Below are 17,992 nucleotides of genomic sequence, written 5' to 3'. Positions count from 1 at the left end.
TATGTATACAACCTAAATGTCCATTGACACATTAATGGATAAAGAAAATGTGATATGTACATACAATGGAATATTATCCAGCCTTAAGAAAGAAGGAAATCCTGCTATATGTGACAACATGGATACACCTTGAAGACATTATGCTAAGTGAAATAAGCCAGTCACAGAGGAAAAAATACTGCATGATTCCACTTAAGTGAGTTGATGGGGTTTAGGACATGTGACCCCAAAATACCACACCTTGCCATATTGAATATTTTAAGCTAAAGGAGTTTGAAAAAATGTCAGAAGCAGGAAGATCACTCTGCCCTCCTCCCGTCCTTGCCCTTCTTCCCTGAAACAGGTCATAAAATGCTCATGTGCTAAGTTTCCCCCACTTTACTACAATTCCCTCACCCTCCTGAACCTCTCATGTTCCTCCACCGTGCTACACTCTTCGTCAAATCCAGCATAAAATACTCAGGTCTAACTGTTTCTTTGGATCTTCATTTTCTTATGAAGGCTCCTATGTCATGTAAAACTACATTAAATAAATTTGTATACTTTCCCCCTGTTAATCTATCTTTGTCAGTTTAATTGTCAGACCCAGCCAGTGACCTTAAAAGGGCTGAGAAAAGATTTTTCCTCCATTGTAAGGTATATAAAATAGTCAGAGTCATAGAATCCAGGGGCTAGGAAGAAGGGGAAATGGGAAGTTGCTAGTCAAGGGGTATACAGTTTCAGTTCTGCGAGATGAATAGGTTTTAGAGACCTGTTGTACAACACTGTGCCCACAGTTAACAATACTGTATTATACACTTAAATTTTTCAAGAGGATAGAGCTCATATTAAGTGTTCTTATCACATAAAAAAGCAAAATAAAAAAAAAAGAATTAATGAAAAAGAAGAAGGCTTGGCCTATGGCGATTGTATAGAAGATGGAGACAGCTGATTTTTTTAAAATGCCCTATCTTTTAAAGTACACAAGTAACATAGTATTATAAAAATAAGCCAGACAGTGAATTCCCTGGCAGTCCAGTGGTTAGGACTCCGTGCTTCCACGGCTAGGGGCCCGGGTTCAATCCCTGGTCGGGGAATTAAGATCCTGCAAACTGTGCAGCATGGCCACAAAAAAAAAAAAAATTAAAAAAAAAAAAAATGAACCAGACAGTCAACAGCATAATCCATTGCTTCTCCTCCCCACTCAGAGCTAGCACTCTCCCCTAGAGATAACTTCTGTCTATATTCATTAAGACTTCTTATGTATTTATGTTTTATGTAGATTTGATTTTTATTCAGGTATGGTGAGGCCAACAGATCAGGATTGCCATTGAAAAGGTAGCTGATTACTCACAGTTCCCAAAAGGAGGGAGGTACACCACAGCCGCTATGCAGGACCACAGGAGAGAACACTGAGGCTGGTTGGTCGCAGTCAGAGAGAGATGGGGAAACTGTGTGCAGGAGCCTTTTTGTGGTTTTTGAGGGGAAGAATGTCTGCTGACACAGGGTAACGGGCTAAACAGGTCTAAAATCGGCTAGTTTGAATACTTTCATTGGCTCCATCATATAGGAGCTGCCCCTAGTTGTCTGATACTGGCCTTGGGTGGGTAGGGCTGTGGGAATAGTGGCCCTGAGTGTAAAAGCCAATAAAGGAGGCAGTTGCGGATGTGGGTCTGGGCTGGGTGGTTTGCACATGAAAATCGCACTCGCAGCCCTTTGCTGTCTCTAGGAATCAGCTAACCCTGGGAGCGGGGGGCCCTCTCTGGTCAGCAAAGCCCCAAGATGCCGAAGTATCAATACAGAAACTAGAAAACGTTTCAATGTACAAAATAGTTTTTTTCTTCCAAACTGAGGTTATATTTTATATATTTCAGCAGGTTGCCTTTTTCACATAGTACAAAATATGAACATCTCTTTATGACAGAGGAAATTGATCTACATTTTTTTAAATGACTACATAGTATTCTCTTGTATGTACAATAACTTATTTAACCATTCTACAATTTTTGAACTTTTGTTTCCAGTTTTCCATGATCATGAACAATATGGTAGTGAAAATCCTTACCACTTTTTGTATGGTTGTATAGTTTTATGAAATACTTAAAAGTGGGATTTCTGGACCAAAGGGTTTACGTGTTACAAATTTGTAATTTAATAAATTAAATACATAATTTAATAAATCTCAGTTAAAGTTTAATCTAGTTTAATTCCAAAAAAGTAAAACAATTTACATTCCCACCAGTAGTGTAATAGAGAGGGCTGTTTTTCTCATACTCTCAATAATATAGGATTTTATCAGTCTTTTAACTTTTAGTCAATTTGGGGAAAATATCAGTATCTTAGCTGTTAACCACTAACAAAAAGTGAGCCTATGTGAAAATACCAGACATAAGAGAATTCAAGGCAAAAAGGATTTAAAAGGGCAGAGTGATATTTTATTTTGATAAGTCACCTTCTACCAAGAAAATAGCCATAAACCTTAATGTATTATATAATTTCCAATGTCAATGTCATATGGTTCAATCTAATATTTAATTGCATAGCTTCAAAATGTATAATGCAAAGATTCAGAAATACAAAGATAAATTGCTAAACCTGTACTTATCATAGAAATCTTTAAAACATTTCTTTCAAAGATGAGCAGATCAGGAAGAATAAATAAGGATAAAGAGGATTTGAACAACATAATTAACAAGCTTGACCTACTAAATACACATAAGTAAACAGAGTATAAATTTTTTTGCAAATTCCCATGGAATATTTAGTACCTCCCAGCATACACATAAGCATCTTAGATTTATTGAAAAAGTAAATTTTCTGGGAATAGTGATTACTATTTTAATATAGTAAGAGTTTAGGTTGTAACCTAAGGAAAAAGTGCCCATAGTAGGAAAAAGCAAGAAAAGGCAAAATGTTTCAATCAAGTTTTGCAAACAGAGAAAAGACAGCCACAAGGAAGAATGCCTTGGCCTCCTGCGTGGCTCCAGCTGGGACCCCTTGGGCTCTGGAGCCATCTCTGGAGCCCCCAGGCCCATCTGTCTTGTCAGCACTCTTCTGTTTCTAGGTTAAGGAGCTCAGCCTTCTCAGATGTGGCTTGAGAAACATAGCCTTCTAATCCAGGAGAGTAAGAAGACTTAGAAGTGGGGAGGGGGCAGGAGTGAGCAGCAGAGAAACAGTCTTCAGGGGTTGGGCCTGGGTGAGAGGGACACACCCCAACTGAGCAACCTCCCTCTTCAAATCCTCCTTGCAGGCCTGATCTGACTGAGGTCAGAGCTGCCTGCTGCTGGAAAGCAGGGAGCCCTGAATGCTTGGCCCTGGCTGTGGATATCCTCACTGGCTCTCTCGGGGAAGGTATGCCGGACTAGCCCGGCACCTAATTTATCGGACTCTAGATCTGGAAGAAATCAGGATCAGTCCGGGATCCCTCGGCCAACTCTGAAGACAAGATGGGGATCACACCTGTGTGTTAAAGAGGTTTCTGCCTCGTTGTGGCTCGTAGAAAACACATACCAAAGAAGGTAAGAGCTTTCTTTCTAGCCTGAAGTACAGAAATAGCTGAGACCATGAGGGCAACAAACTTATGGTTCACCCGGGAAATAGATACAGATTTGGCCTGGGGACAGAGTCAGAGACGGCCCCTTTGTTATCTCATCCATTTACCAAGGGAGGGTCTTTGCTGTGTGTGTTTCGAGGTCTTCGAGTCCTGGATGATACTAAGTCAAATCGTAGAAGGAAAAGGACTCTCACCCATGCAGTGTAAATGTGCCAGTTACCTGAGAAGATGGCTCAGCTGGGGAATCACCAGCTAGAGAAGCAGTTAGTCATTACCAAAAGGCGCTGAGGACATATCAAGCTCATGTTTTTTTTTGTTTTTTTTAATAGGAGATAGTCTTTTTTTTTTTTAATTTATTAATTAATTAATTTATTTATTCTTGGCTGTGTTGGGTCTTCGTTTCTGTGCGAGGGCTTTCTCTAGTTGCGGCGAGCGGGGGCCACTCTTCATCACGGTGCGCGGGCCTCTCACTGTCGCGGCCTTTCTTGTTGCGGAGCACAAGCTCCAGACGTGCAGGCTCAGTAGTTGTGGCTCACGGGCCTAGTTGCTCCGCGGCATGTGGGATCCTCCCAGACCAGGGCTCGAACCCGTGTCCTCTGCATTGGCAGGCAGATTCTCAACCACTGCGCCACCAGGGAAGCCCCCATTTTTCATTTTTGATCTTATGCAGTTTTTACTTTTTCAGTTTTTGCCCTGAGAATTATTTTACTTCTTTCTATTCTGTGCACTTCCAAAACCCAAACACTTTAATATATAGCACGGCTCTATAGGCAAGTTACCAATGATCAAAGCAAGTTGTGAGTCATTGGTGGACTCAATCATTGCTGAATTCCCTTCCATCTCTAAAACTGCAGGTATCTAGGGGGAGTTTGGTTGCTTTGGTCATGATGGCTTCTCACTTTACCCCATACTCAGATTCTGCTTTCACAACATCCCTTATATCTGGGAACCATTTTGTGGATTTAAAAAAAAATAAAAAATATGGTGCTTTTTTCTTTGATTATTTCTTTATTATGTTAAACCAAGATAAGCAAGGTGAGCCTTTCATTTTGATTTGCAAGAGAAAAGATAACAACTCTTTGACAATCCCCAGTACAATAACCTTCAAAAATAGAGGAAGGAGAATGGGGTAGAAGTAAAGGAGTAAAAGAATATAGATGTGAAATCCACTCTTGATGTTTAGTTAGTACATCTCACAGTGCTTCCTGAAGAAGAGCTAGAGAAAGATTCATCTATGTTGTGTAAAAATAAATCCAGCATAAAGTTTATTCAATTACTATTTAATGAATCTCCACTCCGTGTCAGGTACTGTGCTAAGTCCTGGAGATAAAATGATGAATTTGCTCACACACAGTCTTTGCTCTCAAGGAACTCACAGTCTAATAGTAGAGAGATACAAAATTGAAAACTAGAATATGGTATTTCAGTGATGAAAATTCAATGAACTATCAAGAGGAAAAAAAGGGAATTTTATTTGAGCCAAACTGAGGATTATAACCCAGGAAGTAGATTCTCAGAAAGCTCTGAAAACTGTTCCGCCTCTTAAAAGTGGAAGGCACAGTCACATTCATTATGGAGACAAAGGATCGTACATCAAAATGACTAATAGAATGCTTGGCAAGGACTGATAGTCAATTCTAGGTTGTCCAGTAGTACTTATGTCAATTTACCCTGTATGTGCATTATGCATGCCCGTTGTTTTATATTGAATTATAGATATCATCAATAGTTTCAAGTCATTTAGACATCATTATTCTAGTTGGAGTTTTAAATATACATTGAGAAGCACAAGAGATTATTACTCTTAATCACACAGAGCACAATCAATATAGCCAACAACAATAGCAAAGTCAGAAGCAAAGATTTAAGCCATGAATCCCCAGGGCTTAACCATTTACCCAGAATTTCATTTAGACTGGAAAGGGGATTGTTCAATGCAGAAACCTGATTTTATATGTGAGTCATTAGATAGCTATATTAGCGGACTAATCTGGTATGAAAGCACAGCATTCAGTCTGGATTATAGAACAAGTTTCCCATTGCAAAGCAGTTTTAAAAATCGAGCCATTTGGTTTTCCAACATCACTTTCCCATTACAGAAACTTCAGAATTGAGTACATTTATCAAATGTAGTAAACAAACATGGAGGTATACGCTGACAAGAAACACTTCAGAGGAACATCTGAAAAGTCAGTGTCAAGAATTATGAGGGATCTATATCAGCCTCTCATTGACCAAGGAATTTGATGACAGATCCAACAATCAGTTAAATTGCCTCCAGTAACTATACTTTGTGACAACTTACTACAGAATTTTCCTTCCGTCTTCAACACTGGGCAAAAGGATAGCTAGAAGTAAAACCAATAACTTTAAATTTTGATATAGAGATAGATATTTGGTAAACACTACTGTTGAACTAGTAGGATGGGTCTAAGAGGCCTGGTCCAGACTCTTGGGTTAGCTGTGTGCTACTGTTGTCTTCTTCTGTCCTAGCTTGGTGATGCTTGAATTGGTTAGTTGAAGTCAGGTGCGAGAAACAGGGCCTGAAGTCCATTTAGGTGGAGGCGACTTTTTCTTTTCTTTTCTTTTATTTATTTATTTATTTATTAAAAAAATTTTTTTTTTACACCACCACCACCACTCCCCCATGGCTTTCCCCCCTTGGTGTCCATACGTTTGTTCTCTACATCTGTGTCTCAATTTCTGCCCTACAAACCGGTTCATCTGTACCATTTTTCTAGGCTCCACATATATGCATTAATATACGATACTTGTTTTTCTCTTTCTGACTTACTTCACTCTGTATGACAGTCTCTAGATCCATGCATGTCTCAACAAATGACCCAATTTCGTTCCTTTTTATGGCTGAGTAACATTCCATTGTATATATGTACCACATCTTCTTCATCCATTCATCTGTCGATGGGCATTTAGGTTGCTTCCATGACCTGGCTATTGAAATAGTGCTGCAGTGAACACTGTAGTACATGACTCTTTCTGAATTATGGTTTTCTCAGGGTATATGCCCAGTAGTGGGATTGCTGGCTCATATGGTAGTTCTATTTTTAGTTTTTTAAGGAACCTCCATACTGTTCTCCATAGTGACTGTACCAATTTACATTCCCACCAACACTGCAAGAGGGTTCCCTTTTCTCCACACCCCCTCCAGCATTTATTGTTTGTAGATTTTTTTTAATGGTATCCATTCTTATTTTTATTTTATTTCATTTTTTAATTTTATTTATTTATTTATGGCTGTGTTAGGTCTTCATTTCTGTGCGAGGGCTTTCTCTGGTTGCGGCAAGTGGGGGCCACTCTTCATCATGGTGCGCGGGCCTCTCACTATTGCGGCCTCTCTTGTTGCGGAGCACAGGCTCCAGATGCGCAGGCTCAGTAATTGTGGCTCACGGGCCTAGTTGCTCCGCGGCATGTGGGATCTTCCCAGACCAGGGCTCGAACCCGTGTCCCCTGCATTGGCAGGCAGATTCTCAACCACTGCGCCACCAGGGAAGCCCGTGTTTGTAGATTTTTTGATGATGGCCATTCTAACTAGTGTGAGGTGATACCTCATTGTAGTTTTGATTTGCATTTCTCTAATGATTGGTGATGTTGAGCATCTTTTCATGTGTTTGTTGGCCATCTATATATCTTCTTTGGAGAAATGTCTGTTTAGGTCTTCTGCCCATTTTTGGATTGGGTTATATGATTTTTTGATATTGAGCTGCATGTTGCTATCATCTTTAACTTCTTTCATCAGTGTCTTATAGTTTTCTGCATACAGGTCTTTTGTCTCCCTAGGTAGGTTTATTCCTAGGTATTTTATCTTTTTGTTGCAATGGTAAATGGGAGTGTTTCCTTAATTTCTCTTTCAGATTTTTCATCATTAGTGTATAGGAATGCAAAAGATTTCAGTGCATCAATTTTGTATCCTGCAACTTTACCACATTCATTGATTAGCTCTAGTAGCTTTCTGTTGGCATCTTTAGGATTCTCCATGTATAGTGTCATGTCATCTGCAAACAGTGACAGTTTTACTTCTTCTTTTCCAATTTGTATTCCTTTTATTTCTTTTTCTTCTCTGATTGCCATGGCTAAAACTTCCAAAACTATGTTGAATAATAGTGCTGACAGTGGACATCCTTGTCTTGTTCCTGATCTTAGAGGAAATGCTTTCAGTTTTTCACCATTGAGAATGATGTTTGCTGTCGGTTTGTCATATATGGCCTTTATTATGTTGAGGTAGGTTCCCTCTATGCCTACTTTCTGGAGAGTTTTTATCATAAATGGGTGTTGAATTTTGTCAAAAGCTTTTTCTGCATCTATTGAGATGATCATAAGATTTTTATTCTTCAATTTGTTAATATGGTGTATCACATTGATTGATTTGCATATATTGAAGAATCCTTGCATCCCTGGGATAAATCCCACTTGATCATGGTGTATGATCCTTTTAATGTGTTGTTGGATTCTGTTTGCTAGTATTTTGTTGAGGATTTTTGCATCTATATTCATCAGTGATATTGGTCTGTAATTTTCTTTTTTTGTAGTATCTTTGTCTGGTTTGGGGATCAGGGTGATGGTGGCCTCATAGAATGAGTTTGGGAGTGTTCCTTCCTCTGCAATTTTTTGGAAGAGTTTGAGAAGGATAGGTGTTAGCTCTTCTCTAAATGTTTGATAGAATTCCCCTGTGAAGCCATCTGGTCCTGGACTTTTGTTTGTTGGAAGATTTTTAATAACAGTTTCAATTTCATTACTTGTGATTGGTCTGTTCATATTTTCTGTTTCTTCCTGGTTCAGTCTTGAAAGGTTATACCTTTCTAAGAATTTGCCCATTTCTTCCAGGTTGTCTATTTTATTGGCATAGAGTTGCTTGTAGTAGTCTCTTAGGATGCTTTGTATTTCTGTGGTGTCTGTTGTAACTTCTCCTTTTTCATTTTTAATTTTATTGATTTGAGTCCTCTCCCTCTTTTTCTTGATGAGTCTGGCTAATGGTTTATCAATTTTGTTTATCTTCTCAAAGAACCAGCTTTTAGTTTTATTGATCCTTGCTATTGTTTTCTTTGTTTCTATTTCATTTATTTCTGCTCTGATCTTTATGATGTCTTTCCTTCTGCTAACTTTGGGTTTTGCTTGTTCTTCTTTCTCTAGTTCCCTTAGGTGTAAGGTTAGATTGTTTATTTGAGATTTTTCTTGTTTCTTGAGGTAGGCTTGTATAGCTATAAAATTCCCTCTTAGGACTGCTTTTGCTGCATCCCATAGGTTTTGGATCATAATGTTTTCATTGTCATTTGTCTCTAGGTATTTTTTGATTTCCTCTTTGATTTCTTCAGTGATCTCTTGGTTATTTAGTAACGTATTGTTTAGCCTCCATGTGTTTGTGTTTTTTACGTTTTTTTCCCCGTAATTCATTTCTAATCTCATAGCGTTGTGGTCAGAAAAGATGCTTGATATGATTTCAATTTTCTTAAATTTACTGAGGCTTGATTTGTGACCCAAGATGTGATCTATCCTGGAGAATGTTCCATGCGCACTTGAGAAGAAAGTGTAATCTGCTGTTTTTGATGGAATGTCCTATAAATATCAATTAAATCTATCTGGTCTATTGTGTCATTTAAAGCTTCTGTTTCCTTATTTATTTTCTGTTTGGATGATCTGTCCATTGGTGTAAGTGAGGTGTTAAAGTCCCCCACTATTATTGTGTTACTGTCGATTTCCTCTTTTAGAGGTGTTAGCAGTTGCCTTTTGTATTGAGGTGCTCCTATGTTGGGTGCATATATATTTATAATTGTTATATCTTCTTCTTGGATTGATCCCTTGATCTTTATGTAGTGTCCTTCCTTGTCTCTTGTAACATTCTTTATTCTAAAATCTAATTTATCTGATATGAGTATTGCTACTCAGCTTTCTTTTGATTTCCATTTGCATGGAATATCTTTTTCCATCCCCTCACTTTCAGTCTGTATGTATCCCTAGGTCTGAAGTGGGTCTCTTGTAGACAGCATATAGATGGGTCTTGTTTTTGTATCCATTCAGCAAGCCTTTGTCTTTTGGTTGGAGCATTTAATCCATTCACGTTTAAGGTAATTGTTGATATGTATGTTCCTATGACCATTTTCTTAATTGTTTTGGGTTTGTTTTTGTAGGTCCTTTTCTCCTCTTGTGTTTCCTACTTAGAGAAGTTCCTTAGCATTTGTTGTAGAGCTAGTTTGGTGGTGCTGAATTCTCTTAGCTTTTGCTTGTCTGTAAAGCTTTTGATTTCTCCATTGAACGTTAATGAGATCCTTGCTGGGTAGAGTAATCTTGGTTGTAGGTTCTTCCCTTTCATCACTTTAAGTATATCATGCCACTCCCTTCTGGCTTGTAGTTTTTCTTCTGAGAAATCAGCTGTTAACCTTATGGGAGTTCCCTTGTATGTTATTTGTTGTTTTTCCCTTGCTGCTTTCAATAATTTTTCTTTGTCTTTAATTTTTGCCAATTTGATTATTATGTGTCTCGGCGTGTTTTTCCTTGGGTTTATCCTGTATGGGACTCTCTGAACTTCCTGGACTTGGGTGGCTATTTCCTTTCCCATGTTAGGGAAGTTTTCGACTATAATCTCTTCAAATATTTTCTCGGGTCCTTTCTCTCTCTCTTCTCCTTCTGGGACCCCTATAATGCGAATGTTGTTGCGTTTAATGTTGTCCCAGAGGTCTCTTAGGCTGTCTTCATTTCTTTTCATTCTTTTTTCTTTATTCTGTTCCACAGCAGTGAATTCCCCCATTCTGTCTTCCAGGTCACTTATCCGTTCTTCTGCCTCAGTTATTCTGCTATTGATTCCTTCTAGTGTAGTTTTCATTTCAGTTATTGTATTGTTCATCTCTGTTTGTTTGTTCTTTAATTTTTCTAGGTCTTTGTTAAACATTTCTTGTATCTTCTCGATCTTTGCCTCCATTCTTTTTCTGAGGTCCTGGATCATCTTCACTATCATTATTCTGAATTCTTTTTCTGGAAGGTTGCCTATCTCCGCTTCATTTAGTTGTTTTTCTGGGGTTTTATCTTGTTCCGTCATCTGGTACATAGCCGTCTGCCTTTTCATCTTTTCTATCTTTCTGTGAATGTGGTTTTTGTTCCACAGGCTGCAGGATTGTACTTCTTCTTGCTTCTGCTGTCTGCCCTCTGGTGGATGAGGCTATCTAAGAGGCTTGTGCAAGTTTGGAGGGGCCTTTTTAAAAATGAGAGATGTGAGGGACTTCCCTGGCAGTCCAGTGGTTAGGACTCAGCTCTTTCACTGCTGGGGCCCAAGTTCGATCCCTGATCGGGGAACTAAGGTCCCACAAGCCACGTGGCAAGGCCCAAAATATAAATAAAATAAAGATGTGAATCCATGAATTAATGTCTTTCGGTTTGGCTGTACATGGATTATTTAATAATACTTGACAAGGTTTTGCCATCGTGGCTGCAAGGAATCTTTTATTTGATGTCCTTTCCAATAAACAAAACCTTTAGGTAGTATTCCATGATCCTTAAGGTTTTCATCTCCCAGAAGCTTGCTGTAAAAGGAGCTAGTTACCAGTTTTTTAAAGTGTCTCAATAAGACCCTGTCAATAATGTAATATATTTCTTTTGAACCACCATGGGTGAAAGTTTCCAAAAATATTGTTTTTTCTGTAAAACCATTTTCTCGGATGCCCAAGGGGTAACGAATGTACATGCTGGAGTAATGGCAATTGTGCTTCAATAGACACTATAAGGTTTTTCTGGTTTGCTTTTTAATCAGGTCTAAACCATATTTGTGTGGTGGGGTCAAAATTCCCCTTTTTTGTTCCAGTATCTACTTCTTTTCTTTAGCGGTGGTTTCCTGAGCCTGTAGAAAGAAATCTTTTATTTCATTAGCAGGGTTAATGGAGAGCAGTGAACATTCTCAAGGCTGGGCAAGATTAGTGTTTAAAGCTGCCTCTTTGGCTGCAGCATCAACAAGCTGATTTCCTTTCACTTCCACAGTGTCAGATTTGGAATGCCCTGGTGTTTTAATAATTGCTAACTATTTGGGCAGTTGCATAACAATTAACAACTCTGCAACCTGTTTTCCTTTTTTTTTTTTTTTTTGGCTGCGCCTTGCGGCTTGCAGGATCTTAGTTCCCCGACCAGGGATTGAACCCCAGCCCCTGGCAGTGAAAGTGCTAAGTTCTAACCACTGGCCTGCCAGGGAATTCCCCCATTTTTTAAATAGGTTGTGTTGAAGAGGTTAAAAACCTCATTGTTTCCATAGCATTCCAAAATTGTGTGCCACTCCAGAAGCGTAGCAACTGTCAGTGTAAAAATTTGTTATCTGGTCTTTGGCTAGTTGGCAAGCTTGGGTTAAGGTAATTAGTTCAGCTTATTTTGCTGACATTGTTTCTGGTAAATACGAACTTTCAGTTGTGTCCACTGTGGATGTTATTGCATATCCAGCTCGGTAATATTCATCCCTTAAGGAGGACCCATCTGTAAATCAAATAGATTAGCCTTATCAATAGGAGCTTCTTGTAAATCATTCCTGGGAGCAAAAAGATAATCTGTTAACACTATGCAGTTTAGTTGTTTTCTTCCTGTAGTGCTGGAAGCAAAGTTGCAGGGTTAAGGTTATTACATAGAAGCAAGATAGTATTAGGTGCAGAAAGCAACAATGCCTCTTAAGAAGTTAGTTGGCATACAGAATAGTGCTAAATGTGGTGAGAGTTTAGAAGAGACTCAACTGAGTGTGGGACATAAACAGTTATAGGAGACCCCATTACTATTTCTTCAGTAACCTTACATAAGAGAGCCCTTGCTGAAAGGGCCCACATACAATGTAGAAGTCCTTTTGCTACCGAGTCTAATTTAGTTTTGGAGCATAAAAGCAAGTCATTTACAAGCATTTTTGTAAAAGGGTCAGAGTAAGACAATAGCTATCTGTAAGTGACAAAAGACTTAAAAGCATGGTTAAAGACCTCATTACAATGCAATTGTCAAGGAAATTTGGCTATTTCTGTGACGTATGAAATTTTAAGATAATGACTAGAATTATGGACATTTCAAATTTTAGGAACTTCATATAATTTCTAGAACATTTATATTAATAACGTTTACCCATAGAATATAACTTAAGAAGGTTTATCATTACTCATTTGACAATGTTTCCCATGTAATTTAACAGACCAAATAAGCCTGATTATTTTAATATATCTCTTTGGGATGTTCAGGGGCCCTCTGTAGTATCCCAAAGTTAGCTAGAGGTCAAAAGAACTTCATTTAGAATTTGATTTGAGAAAGTTTGTCAAAGATATCAAAAGGTTGTAAATGTTTGGCCAAGTAGGATCATAAGTCACTGTGAAACAATATTTATTCACTTAACCAAAGTGACAGGAAACGATTTCAAAGGCAAGTGCAGAAAGTTACTGGTAAAGAAACTTCACAATCTGTTATTAAAAGCAAATTAACATTTCAAAGAAAACTTAGAGAAAAAAGTCAAATTCTAGTTTTACACCTTTTCACACTTAATATTAAAATTCACTTATTTAATCAAATTCCATCTAATCTAAGACAGTCTTTTTTTTCTTTTTTTTTGGCTGCATTGGTTCTTCATTGCTGCGCACTGGCTTTCTCTAGTTGGGCAAGCGGGGGTTACTCTTGTTGCGGTGTGCGGGCTTCTCATTGCGGTGGCTTCTCTTGTTGTAGAGCACGGGCTCTAGGCATGTGGGCTTCGGTAGTTGTGGCTTGCAGGCTCTAGAGCGCAGGCTCAGTAGTTGTGGCGCACGGGCTTAGTTGCTCTGCGGCATGTGGGATCTTCCCGGACCAAGGATCGAACCCGTGTCCCCTGCATTGGCAGGCGGATTCTTAACCACTGCTCCACCAGGGAAGTTCCTCTAAGATAGTCTTGACCATGCATAAAACTCTTTTCTCAAAGGTTCCCGTTTTAGAATAAATTTCTAGAAATATATGCCATTTCATAGTATAATCTTTCAACAAAGCACAAAATATTTATTAATATTCTCATACATATTTAGTTTCATTGTAATAAGAAGTCAAAAATAGGTAAACATAGACTCCTTTAGCAATTAATGTTTCAGCATTTTATCTTATTAAAAATGGTCTAGAGGAAAAAAATGATCTAGACATTCAATGAATTTCCGTCATTTAACTTACCAGAACTCTAAGGTTTCAAGTTGCCAGAAATCTGGAGAAACTATTTTTAGGTAGACATAGCATAAAACATAATTGTTCTTAAATAATTTACCCAAAACCTTTTATCCCATTTATATCTATTTCATTACCTATGAAAATATCATCAGATCATTAATTTTCTTGTTAACAAATTTTATAACTTAGATAAATGAACTTACTGAATTTCAGTAAACCTAGGTGCAATAAAAGTATTCTACTTAATGTTGATGACTCTAAAAACATGTCTATATTAATTAAACCATCAGTTTAAACTTGCTTCTTGTTTCAGTAAAGATTAATCCTAGATCACGTGATCCTTTAAAAATTTGTGTTAGTTTAAGTTACATTTAGAAATATTTGATTTGTAAGCACTTGCTTTTAAGTCAATTAAATAGAGCTCTTTTACAAATTAATTTTGATAACACCATCCAGAGGTAGGGTTATATTATTTTTATAACATACACACAGACATACATACATCCAGATAGACACAGACAGAGATCTCAGTTTTCTTGCTTGAGTTTTAGAAAGCGCCCCTCTCCTTTTTTTTCCCCCTTTCAGTTTTAAGTTCTATTAATGGAGCCAAGGCTGTAGTCTCAGGCGATATGGGCTATGTTTACATTTCAAGACATGATAAGAGTTATAACTTTAAGCTTTCTCCTAGGAATACTTTTGTTCTCTCAGGGTCAGAATTTTGCAAAGATGTTTTATCAAGCTGGTTTTCTCTACAGTTTTGGAACGTCAAAAGAGTTCTATCCTGGCCATTTAAGAGTTAAGATTAAAGTGCTTGCAAGCATTGGCTTTGTTTCAATTGTACATGAAGCCAGCCGGGGTTCCAGGAGTGGGTGCATATACGGGAGCCGTTCGGCCTTTGAGGTACGGTTTCCCGTTATTCATTTGGTACCCTAATTCAGATATGATCTGAACAACTTTCTGAGGTCAGTGTGATGGATCGAATGTGTGCTGCTTCTGAGTCTAGCTTCCCAAGGAGTTACCCTTGGGTCTGTTCGACTCTCTTACATGTCTGAGTCTCTCCCTCCAGCAGTCTAAAACTGCCATGGGTGCCCAGAGCACTAGGTGATCAGCCTTATTGTGCCCCCTGGGGAGCAGAATTTATGTAATGATTGTACTGGGATCCCCTGTAAGACCACTGCATGGCATGAGGATTGATTCTCAGACACTTTCGCTAGGTTCTCAGTCACCTGAGGACACATTATGGCCGGAAGGAGCGAAGTCCCTTTTCTTCAGAGCTGAGCAGGCTCAGTCTCTCATTTCACCAGCAAAAGTTTGTTCAGACCATATATACATAATCTTTCCAATTTAAGCCAAATTTTAAAAAAAGGATGGCCAATCCAGTTTACTTCAAAGTTCCTCCTAGGTGTCTGCCTAGGAATTTCCCCTTCGGTCCCTGCCTAGGAAATAGGAAATATACCAGTATCCCCTTAGGACTCCAAGTCCCAAGAGAAACAGCTTGAATAAAATTCAGGACGTCATTTAAAGCAATGGTGTCTGGATATCAGGAGAACTCACCAAAGCACCTGAGGAATACTGAGAAGTGGAGGGGGCTCAAAGGGCCCATGCTGGTACCAAGCACTGGTTTGGGGTAGACTCCAGGTGTCCTCTTGTGGGTGTCTCTGATATCCTGTTGGCTACCCCAAGAAAATGACAAGGAAAATTCAGTTAACTATCAAGTTAAGAAGAAAAATAAAGGGAACTTTATTTGAGCCAAACAGGATTGTAACCTAGGAAGCAGCTTCTCAGAAAGCTCTAAGAACTGTTCCACTTGTTAGGAGTCAAAGGCACAGTCATATACATTTTGGAGACAAAGAATTGTACATCAAAATGACACACCGATATTTTACGTAAAGTTCATCAAGGATACACAGTCCAGGTAAGCATGGGCAAAGTGAACAGCAAGTCGCCATGACCCCCTACGGAGCGGGGAAAGAGCACTATTCTTCTAAGAAGTCACATTGCTAGCATAAGAAGAAAGAAAAAAAATTCATCTTTATGCTTCCGCAGGCACCCCCGTCTTTGACGAGGTCTGGTTAATGTGAAATGCAGATGCATACTACACATTAGGGAGGGAAGAAAGAGGCCCAAACAAACACAGAGAGAATTTTGTGTTTAATTTTTCTTGTCCTGCCTTGAAATGTAAATTTTATTTCATCAGAGATGTGACTAGGATATTCAGGAGTTCAGAGGAGGGGCGTGTTGAACTGGCTTCCTTAAGGAAGGTGAGGCCTGAAGTGAGCCTTAAGGAATGAGTAAAGTTAGTCAAGTGTGGGCTAGGACATTCCAGGTAAGAGCAAGAACCCAGAAGTCATGGTGGTCAAGAAGCAGAGTCAAAGAAAGGAGAAAAGAGAGATGAGGCTGGAGGAAGAGGCTTTTGGGAAGATGAGTTCTATTTGCATTACATGGAGTCTGAGGCACCCCAAAATTCAGCAGGAAGCTGGGTGTGTGAGGCTGAAGTTTAGAGTTAGTCTGAAATGGAGATGGAGATTTAAGAGGGAGGAAGTGACAGCTGAAAGTGTGAGTTGACTCAGTTATTTAAGAAGCATATACAGAGTGAGGAGAGCAGACATTTGAGACTAGAATACAAATCAAATCGACATTTAAGGGGTGGATAGAGAAAAATGAGCTCAGGAAGGAGAGAGAAGAAAGAGACAGTATGAAATAAAATTCATATTTTATGGCAAGACAAGAAGAATTTAAACATAAAAAAATTTCTCTGCCCTTTGGCCTCCTCTCTCCCCTCTACTGTGCACTGTGTATCTGCATTATGCACCGACCAAACCTCCCCCATCGGCAGGAATACCTGCTCAGCCATAAAGACAACATTCTCCCAGCACCAAGAAGACAATTGCTTGAAGATGACATTCCTTCTTGATCTTGTAAGGGGTCACATGACCCGCCACTTTGTACTTGCAGATCAGGATTGTGTAAACTGTAATACATCATTTGCTGTACAGCTCTCTGTCTCAAAAAAAACTTATATACTTGTGCCTTGATTTCTAACCAGCAGAACAGTTCTCAGAGCTTTCTGAGACGCTCTTCCTGCGTTATAAATCCTCAAATTTGGCTCAAATAAAAATTTCCAACTCTTTCTGAGATTGACTGGTTAATGTTGTGTCAACAAGAGATAGGAGCATGCCATCATGGAAAGCCAAGGGGTAGAATTTAAATCAAGGCATGACTTGTGACGTGATGGCCTTGCTGTTCTGGCAAGGTCAGGGCTGAAAAGATGAAGGCATTGGAGACATCAGCATGAAAAGGTTTGGTCAATAGTGAGGATGAAAAACATGGTGTTAAGAGGAATTAAGGAGAAAATAAGTGGTCTACTCTAGAGAAATCTGGATGAGAAGAAAAGAGAAGCTGGGTTATAGCTTGAGGGATATAGGAGGTCAAAGGATGATGATGATGATGAAATGCTCTGAGAAGAGACTTCAGTATGTTTTTAGACTGAAGAAAATCTAGTAGGAAGGTTGAAAACATAGGGGAGAGATGAGATGACACATGGAGGGAACATAGGGGAGGAATATCTCATGCACTGAGGCTGGGGAGGTGGGGGAAGGTGCTATCACATGATAGCCTCACACTTTTTTTTATGATGTGGGAGACAAGGTTCATAGATAATTTGGTCTACCTGAACTAATATTCTGCCCAAATCTCCCTATTGCAGGTTCCTTCTTCCTTTTTTTTTTTTCACGCACACACACTGTATCTTATTTTTACAAGAGATAAATAGACTGACACCAAGCATTGTACATGGATGACCACAACAAAAGCAACAATGATTGCAATTACCAAACACGAAACACACTCATACTATGTCATAATATTGACATTCAGTCCGGTAATCCTCCACTGTAACAGCTCCTTTACTTTGCAGTGAAAATTGATTTGTATATTCTTTGCCTCTGAGTCCTTGTGGGATTTTTTTTTTTTAATTCAAACAGAAAGTCACAAAAATTATACTCATCCTCATCAGTTCACTAGTCCCATGTAATTAATTTTTTTTTTATCTTGATCTTTTGTTAGCACTTTTATGAGTTCATCAGTTTTTCATTAGAGTTCTGAAAATGCTTCTTCATTCAGTTCAGCAGTACAGTCAGTTACCAGAAACCTGTACTTGTCAGAGTCTTTTCCATGAATTTCTTGAAGATGAAGCCCTTTTATAGGAACATATTTGCAAAAGCATCAGAGTACACCCAGAACTGTCTGTAAATGACAAAAGACTTAAAAATGACCACGGTTAAAGATTTGATGAAAGTTCATAATAATGCAGTTGACAAGAAA

At 38.7% G+C, this 17,992-nt stretch overlaps 1 protein-coding gene across 1 annotated transcript in view; it reads left to right on the top strand.

Moving 5' to 3' along the window:
* Positions 1–3,259: 3,259 nt before the first annotated feature.
* Positions 3,260–17,992, top strand: part of PPEF2 (protein phosphatase with EF-hand domain 2) — a 51,460-nt gene continuing 36,727 nt past the window's right edge. The window contains exon 1 of the mRNA XM_061191489.1: positions 3,260–3,497. The gene's annotated coding sequence lies outside the window, so the exon portion shown is untranslated. The remainder of the gene's footprint in view (positions 3,498–17,992) is intronic.

Source organism: Eubalaena glacialis, chromosome 5 (assembly GCF_028564815.1).
Source record: "Eubalaena glacialis isolate mEubGla1 chromosome 5, mEubGla1.1.hap2.+ XY, whole genome shotgun sequence".
Lineage (NCBI taxonomy): Eukaryota > Metazoa > Chordata > Mammalia > Artiodactyla > Balaenidae > Eubalaena > Eubalaena glacialis.
This window is presented reverse-complemented; position numbering and strand designations above follow the sequence as displayed.